Source organism: Chinchilla lanigera, unplaced genomic scaffold (genome assembly GCF_000276665.1).
Source record: "Chinchilla lanigera isolate Chin_1 unplaced genomic scaffold, ChiLan1.0 scaffold00007, whole genome shotgun sequence".
Classification (NCBI taxonomy): domain Eukaryota; kingdom Metazoa; phylum Chordata; class Mammalia; order Rodentia; family Chinchillidae; genus Chinchilla; species Chinchilla lanigera.
Genome location: NW_004955408.1, coordinates 16,482,936 through 16,490,318, shown reverse-complemented (window position 1 = coordinate 16,490,318; position 7,383 = coordinate 16,482,936). Strand labels below are relative to the sequence as shown.

The 7,383-nt window shown below is 35.3% G+C and overlaps 1 pseudogene; it reads left to right on the top strand.

Annotated features, from left to right (window-relative positions):
• Nucleotides 1–322: 322 nt before the first annotated feature.
• On the top strand, nucleotides 323–781 carry LOC102004041 (annotated as a pseudogene).
• Nucleotides 782–7,383: the final 6,602 nt, after the last annotated feature.

Here is a 7,383-nt window from a genome sequence, read left to right as displayed (position 1 = left end):
CTCAAATGTTCCTGAGTTGGGGACTTACTATAATGAATCTCATTTTTAGTTGCAAAGTGATTTACTTTGCAAAACAAACAGGAAGATAAAGTTCATATAAAATATCAGGCCCAAGCCTGAGCCATCACTGCAGTCACAGTGCAGGTACTATGGCATCTGGAGTTAAAATGAATCATGAAGTCATCAAAGTTTTTAATGAGGGGCTATGGATTTAGCTCAGCAGCACAGCACCTGCTTGGTAAGCACAAGGTCGTGAGTTCGATTCCCAGTACCAGAAGAAAAATAAAAACAAAAACAAAAGGAAGAAAAACTAAAAAGAGTTTTTAATGATATGAAAGTAATGAAATATTCTACACAAGAAGAGATCATAAAGCAAAAGAAAGCAGTTCTCTTCTGTTTAAGCAATGACAAACGACAAATAACTACAGAGGAAGCAAAACAGATCTTTGTGGGTATTATTGGTGATACTAGAGAAGATGCCTACACATCTTTTGTGAAGTTGCTACCTGTGAATGACTGTCAATATGCTTTGTATGATACCACATATGCAATGAAAGAGTCTAAGAAAGAAGACCTAGGATTCATATTCTGGGCTTTTAAAAGTGCACCCTTAGAAAGCAAGATGATTTATGCTAGCTCTAAAGATGCCATTAAGAAGAAATTTACAGGTATTAAATATGAGTGACAAGTAAATGGCTTGGATGATATTAAGGACCGTTCAACACTTGGAGAGAAACTGGGACGTAATGGAGTAGTTTCACTGGAAGGGAAACCATTATAAAATGATAGTCAAGTGCCATCTGAATCTTAGGGGACTTTTATTTTTCCAGCTCAATCCACTGGAACAGTACTAGGTTTTGTTTTGCTACGTTTTATTTTTCCCTTTGCTCTAGACCCTTCCAACACAATGAATGCAGAAGATACCATTTATCTAAGCAGCTTGTCAATGGTTGCCATTAGACTGCTCAACATGGTGACTTTTATGCACCACCCAAGGAATGCCTTCCCCTCTTTGGCCAAAACAACATCCTTCCCTTGCTGCAAGTGCTACAGTGAATATGACTGTCAGTGTGAATACCTTAGAATACTGCGGAGGATAAGCTAGTTGAATGCTCTGAAAGGATAAACCCCTAGTCAGATGGTAAGCTTTTTTCACCATTATTTATAGTTGCATTTGATTATAGTTCTATGAGGCGCTCAGCATTCATACACCACACTTGCCTTGGCAAGCCTCTTTTTGTGACATGGCAGCACAGCTATAACACTATGAGTTAAAAGCACTTTTTTGTAATGAGTTCAATTCTCTGAAAGAATGTCAGTTAAGTTTCATTAACTGAGTCATCAGTTTATCCTAGTACCTCAGTGTTCATCCCTGTTATCTGCATATCTCAAATAGCTGTTACAGTATTCATGCCTTTGTGTTTCTTGCTTGTTGAGTGTACACAGCTGAATAAGTGTAAAAGTTTTATGTTTACCGTGTGAGTCTTGCAACACTGAAGATAGTTTGAATATCAGTCAGGATGACAATTTCTGTATAAAAGAGCCTTAAATGGAACATTGTTTTGAGATCAAACTTCTTACCCTTACAAAAATAGTTATCTTGCAATAAACAAGTGTGGCGTATTATAAAATATATGTAAAATGTCACGGAACTCACTTAATTTAAGTGTCAAGAATTTCATTTTATCCCAGCACTAGAGACACGAGGCAAAAGAATTGCCTGGGCTAAGTAGTGAGGTCAAGGCCAGCCGGAATTACAAAGTAAGAGGCTGTCTGGGAGAAAAGTAAATTTCACTTTAAATAAAACATTATACATACATCAACCAACTAAACTCATATTTCTTGAGTACCTACTATATGCTGAGGATATAATATTGAACAAAACTGACATCAGTCTTAAAGTCTACTGTCTTGGTTACTTTTCTCTCATTGGTGGGGCAAAATACCTGATGCCCAAAATTAAGGAAGGAAAGGTTTATTTTGCTTACAGTTTGTGGAGGTTTCAGTCCATACTTGGCAGGTTACAAGGCAGAGTGGCACATGGCAGAGGGCTACAGCTCATGGCATATGTAAACTATCCACACCAGGGCAGGTGTAGCTCTCACACCCATAATCAATCAAACTCTAAAAGCCTGCCCCATGACCGCATGAGGCTTTGGGGGGACACTCAGACACAAGCCATAACATCTACTGAGCCATAGAAATATTAACAAAATAACTATGTTAATTAGTATATCATTCTAATTTTAAATAATTTATCCAAAGCAAGACCTGAAATAATTTGAGCTCATATTACAAAAGATCATTATCTTATATATGAAAGTCAGTGAAATACCCCATAAAGAAATGATAATCTTGGGGCTGGGGATTTAGCTCAGCGGCACAGCGCTTGCCTGGCAAGCATAAGGTCGTGAGTTCGATTCCCGGTACTGCAAAAAAAAAAAAAAAAAGAAATGATAATCTTGTGCTGAAATAGGAAGATTAACAGAAATTAATATGGCAAAAAAAAAAGTGATTCCCAAGAAAGAATCACAAAACAGGGTCTTGGTGTGAGTGAGAGAATGCTGGAGTGTGAAAAGACAAGGAAGAAGGCAGTGTGGCTGAGGGAATGGGAAGAAAATAAAGGGAAACATTGGCAAGCAAATGAAAGCCTAAATAGATTATGATGAGAATTTTACCATATTAAGAATATTAACTACTGTATGAATGATAGAAAGGCATGGGTAAATTGTAAGAAGTGGGGAGACATAATGATATTACCTGAAAATAACTTCTCACTTCTCTGTTTTAGCTTTATTAGATTAAGTGAAATACATTTCAAGTTAATTGCACTTCTTTGTATTCTTTTAAAGTGGCTACTAGGAAATTTAAATTTTATATGTGCCCCTCATATTTCTCATGAAAAGTGCTATGTGAATTTTGTTTTCCTTGACTGCTCTGGGTTAAGTATTTAAGGAAAAGTCAATTGACAGGGAAATTCTGTGCTTATTAGGTACTTTTTCACTTTTCCTCATTCCTTTCCCCTTCCCCTCCTATAGTTCTTTCCTTTTGAACAATTTCTTATCATTTCACAGTGTCTATTGTAAGTTTTTGTCCTTATTTACTCTTTCAGTTTCTCATACCAGAGAAACAATCTGATGTTTACATATGTGAGTCCAATTTGTTTCACTTAAGAGTACAATCTCAAGTTGAATCTATTTACCTAGAAATACCGCATATTTGTTCTTCTTTGTGGCTGAGTAGGAATCCATTTTACAAGAAAATCATAAATTTATCCATTTCTTGACTGATGGGCATTTGGGTTGTTTCTATGATTTACCTATTACAAACTGTGCTGCTATAAGCATGACTGTGCATACATTGCTGTGGTATAATGTTTTTACTTCGTCTGGGAAGATACCCACAAAAGGAGAAGAGCAGGGTCTAGTGGGATGTCTAGTCTTAGTTTTTTGAGGAATCTCCATACTGATTTCCACAGTGGTTGCACCAGTCTATACTCTCACCAGCAGTGGAGAAGTGTTCCTTTTTCTCCACAGCCCCTCCAGCATTTGTTATTGGTTGATTTCTTGATGATAGCCATCCTTTCTGGAATGAAATGAAATCTCAGTGCTGTTTTCATTTGTGTCTCTCTAATAACCAGTGATATTGAACATACTTTCATATATTTATTTGACATTTTAAAATTTTCATCTGAGAAGTGTGTATTCATTTCAGATGCCCATTTTTGGACTGGGTATTTAAATTTAGAGGGTCTGATTTTTCAGTTATTTATATGCTCTAGGTTTAAGTCCCAAAAGCTAAACCTATTATGATAACTAATATCATTTTTATTATTTGTACTATTTACAATGTAACAGCTTTGACACTGAGCTATGTATTATATTTCCTTTAAAGGAATTAGAAGTTACACAAATTTCCATTATGAGTGGAGTTATTGGCTAATATTTCAAAAAATATGAACAGAAATTTTAATGAATTAGAAATATTTAATGATACTTAGGTGTAAATATTGAACAGATGTCTTGCCTATCACTACCATAAGCATTTTCATCACCCACGTAACTGGAAGTGGTGCAGATTAAGAGGAAAATTATTTTTTAAAAGTTCAAATTTATAACTGTTTAAAGACTCCATAAATTCAAACACAATGATATATAACAAATATTACTATGTTACTGTCATATTATTAATATGACAGTAGTTCCATGTTTATGCTTTATATAAAAGCAGAAAAGTAACTTTATTAAATAAGGTGTCTAGCATCTTAGCATTCCATATATCTTAATGATGTCAGTTCAATACAGATATTAATTCTTTAGTTTGTTGCATGCATCAAAATAAAATTTATTTAACAAACTTTTATTTGTTTGATATATTTTGAGTTTGTCATTTTAACTGGCATTTTTTAGTGAGATAATGGGCATTCTATTCTAGTAATCCTATTCTATACTAGCAATTACTTTTTTCTTTGAGACATTTCTGTTTTTCTTTTGAAATTGATAATATACAAAACCTATACATATTTATACATGTATATATTATGTGAAATTTATGTTAGGTTAAACCTATCTCTTCAAATATTTATAATTTATGTATGGAGAAAAACTTTCAAAATTCTTTACTCTAGATTTTAAAAATACACAGTATATTCTGTGTTTTAAATCCAATGGGAGTAAAGATTTTCAAAGTAAGTATTGATGATCTTCTGAAAATCTATAGGATCTGTAGTGATTTCACCTTTTTCATTCCTCATTGCATGAATTTGATTTTTTCTTTCCTTTTTTGATAAGGTTGGCCAATTTAATTGCTAGTATAGATAAGGTTTATCAATTTTATTTATTCTTTCAAAGAATCAACTCTTTGATTCATTAATTCTTTGTACTTACTTCTTGGTCTCAATTGCATTTATTTCTACCCTGATCTTTTTAATTTCCTCCCTTCTTTGGGCTTTGGGCTTGACTTGTTCTTCTTTTTCTAAAAGTTTGAAGTGCAGCATTAGGCTATTTATCTGTCCTCATTATGTCTTCCTGGTATGTGAGTTCACTGCTACAAATTTCCCTCTGAGGACTGCTTTCATTGTGTCCAACAGATTCTGATAAGTTATATTTACATTTTCATTTGCTTGTAGGTATTGTTTAATTTCTTCTTTAATTTCATCTGTGACCCATTTGTTGTTAAGGAGACTATTTTTTAAAATTTCCATGTGTTTATGGAGTTTTTGTGGTACCTTTTGTCATTAATTTCCAATTTTATTGCATTATGGTCAGGTAATATGCATGGGATAATTTCAATTCCTCTTGTGCATTTTTCCAGAACTGAAAACATCATATTATAGCAATATATGTGCACCCATGTTTATAGCAGTGCAATTTGCAATAGCTAAATCATGGAAGTAATCCAAATGCCCATCAACTGAGGAATGGATAAAAAAGTTGTGATGTTTTTATATAATGGAATATTATTCAGCTATATTAAAAACGGTAAACTCAAGGCTTTTATAGGTAAATGGACACAACTAGAGACTATACTAAATGAGATAAAACAGACCTGCATGTGTAAACACCATATTGTCTCACTAAAGTAAGAACCTGAAAGAGAACAAAATCTAGGAGGTACAAGAGATATTGTGAAAGGTAAAGAAACTGCTCAAAAAGAAGGAACAACTGGGACGAGGGAAAAGAGAAAAGAAAGAAAGAAGGGAAAAATACCTATATATGTATACACAGGATAGCTGAGATAGTTTTACTACTGAGTCCTATTGCTTTATTGAAAGGAACAGTTACTGTTTAATTGTTTGGTCGATCTTACATCTCTATATTTGTTTATCTGAGTGTAGTGTATTGACAACTGGTGGTCAACTTTTAACCCCCAGCTGAACTGAGTAAGCATGGTGCTTGGTGTGGGAGGCCCACCTGGGTGTTCTTGCCAGCAGAATAAGAGACAGAACTGGAGAAGAAGAAGTTATACTGTTGAAAACTGACAAAGGCTTTTGGAGCTGTAGAAGTTGTAAGGAGCTGTTGGTTCTGTTGTAGGAGCTTGCCATGCTGGCTTTCCTGACGAACTTGGCTGTTTTCATCCTCCAAGGAGCTTGGGACCTTGTTGGCACTGAGAATAGCTTCAGTTTACTTTGAGGGATCTCCGGTCCTCACTCTGAGCATCGCTTTCTGGCTCCAGAGGGGAAGATGGTGCACTGCCAGTCTCCTGCAGAAGCTTGCTGTGTTGGCTTCCCTGATGGGAACTCAGCCATCCTGATCATCGGAGGAGCTCAGGACCTCACTGTTGCCGAGGATGGCTGTAGTACTTTTGTGGGGAGCTCTGGTTCTTACTTTGAGCATCACTTCCTGGCTCCAGTGCAGATCCCTCAACCTGCTAGCACAGATCCTTCATTCTGCGGGCACAGACTTCCTAGATTCCACCACTGACCTTTAGTCCTTCCAGCATAGATGTATGAAACAGGCTTGCATAAGACATTGTCGTGGGCTCTAGGCCTCCAGCTGATTTGTGGGAGACGCTGTTTTGGGCTCTAGGTATTCAGCTGGACCCATGCAAGACATTATTGTGGGATCCAGGCCCTCAGCAAGATCCTTGGGTCTTTACTGTGTGGATCTATTTCCTGCACTGTCTTGTATATGATTCTTTGGGTGACTATTGTAAATAATCTTGTAAAGTACATGTCCTGTATTATATTGTTCTCTTGCAAAAAAAAATCCCAAACCATAACAATGAGTAACCAAATTGAACATATCAATATGTAATACAACAACCATTGTTAATTTTCTGTCGCCTTGTCTGTAATTCTGTATTGTTCGTATTATTTTTTGTTATTTTGCAAATGTATGTATGTTTGTTAATGTTTTCATTCTTTTATCTTTAAAATAAAAAAATAAAATACATAGTACATTGTTGTTATCAGTAGTCTCCTTGTCACATCAGAACTTTTTATTCCCAATAGTAACTTAGTACCCATTCCAACTTTCCCCAAAATTTCTTACTTAATTTATCTGGCCTCTGGCAACCATTACTCTATTCTCAATTTCTATGAGATAAACTTTTTCTGGGTTATGTATTGTTAGGTGCTTGGCTTGTTTCACTTGCAATAGAGGTCTTCCATTCATTCCATTTTTCCAAAATGACTTTTCATTATTTTTATGATTGAGCAATATTTCATTGTTTATATGTACCAAATTTTCTTTATTCATTAATCAGGTGAGGGACACATAGGTAGTTGATATTCATTGGTTATTGTAAATAGTGTTGCAGGGAGCAGGGGAGTCTCTTCAACAGACTGACTTCATTTCCTTTGGCTATATACCCAAGAGTAGGGTTGGTGGACCATATGGCAGTAGTAAAACATTCTTCTATATTTTCTTCAATCTCACTGAG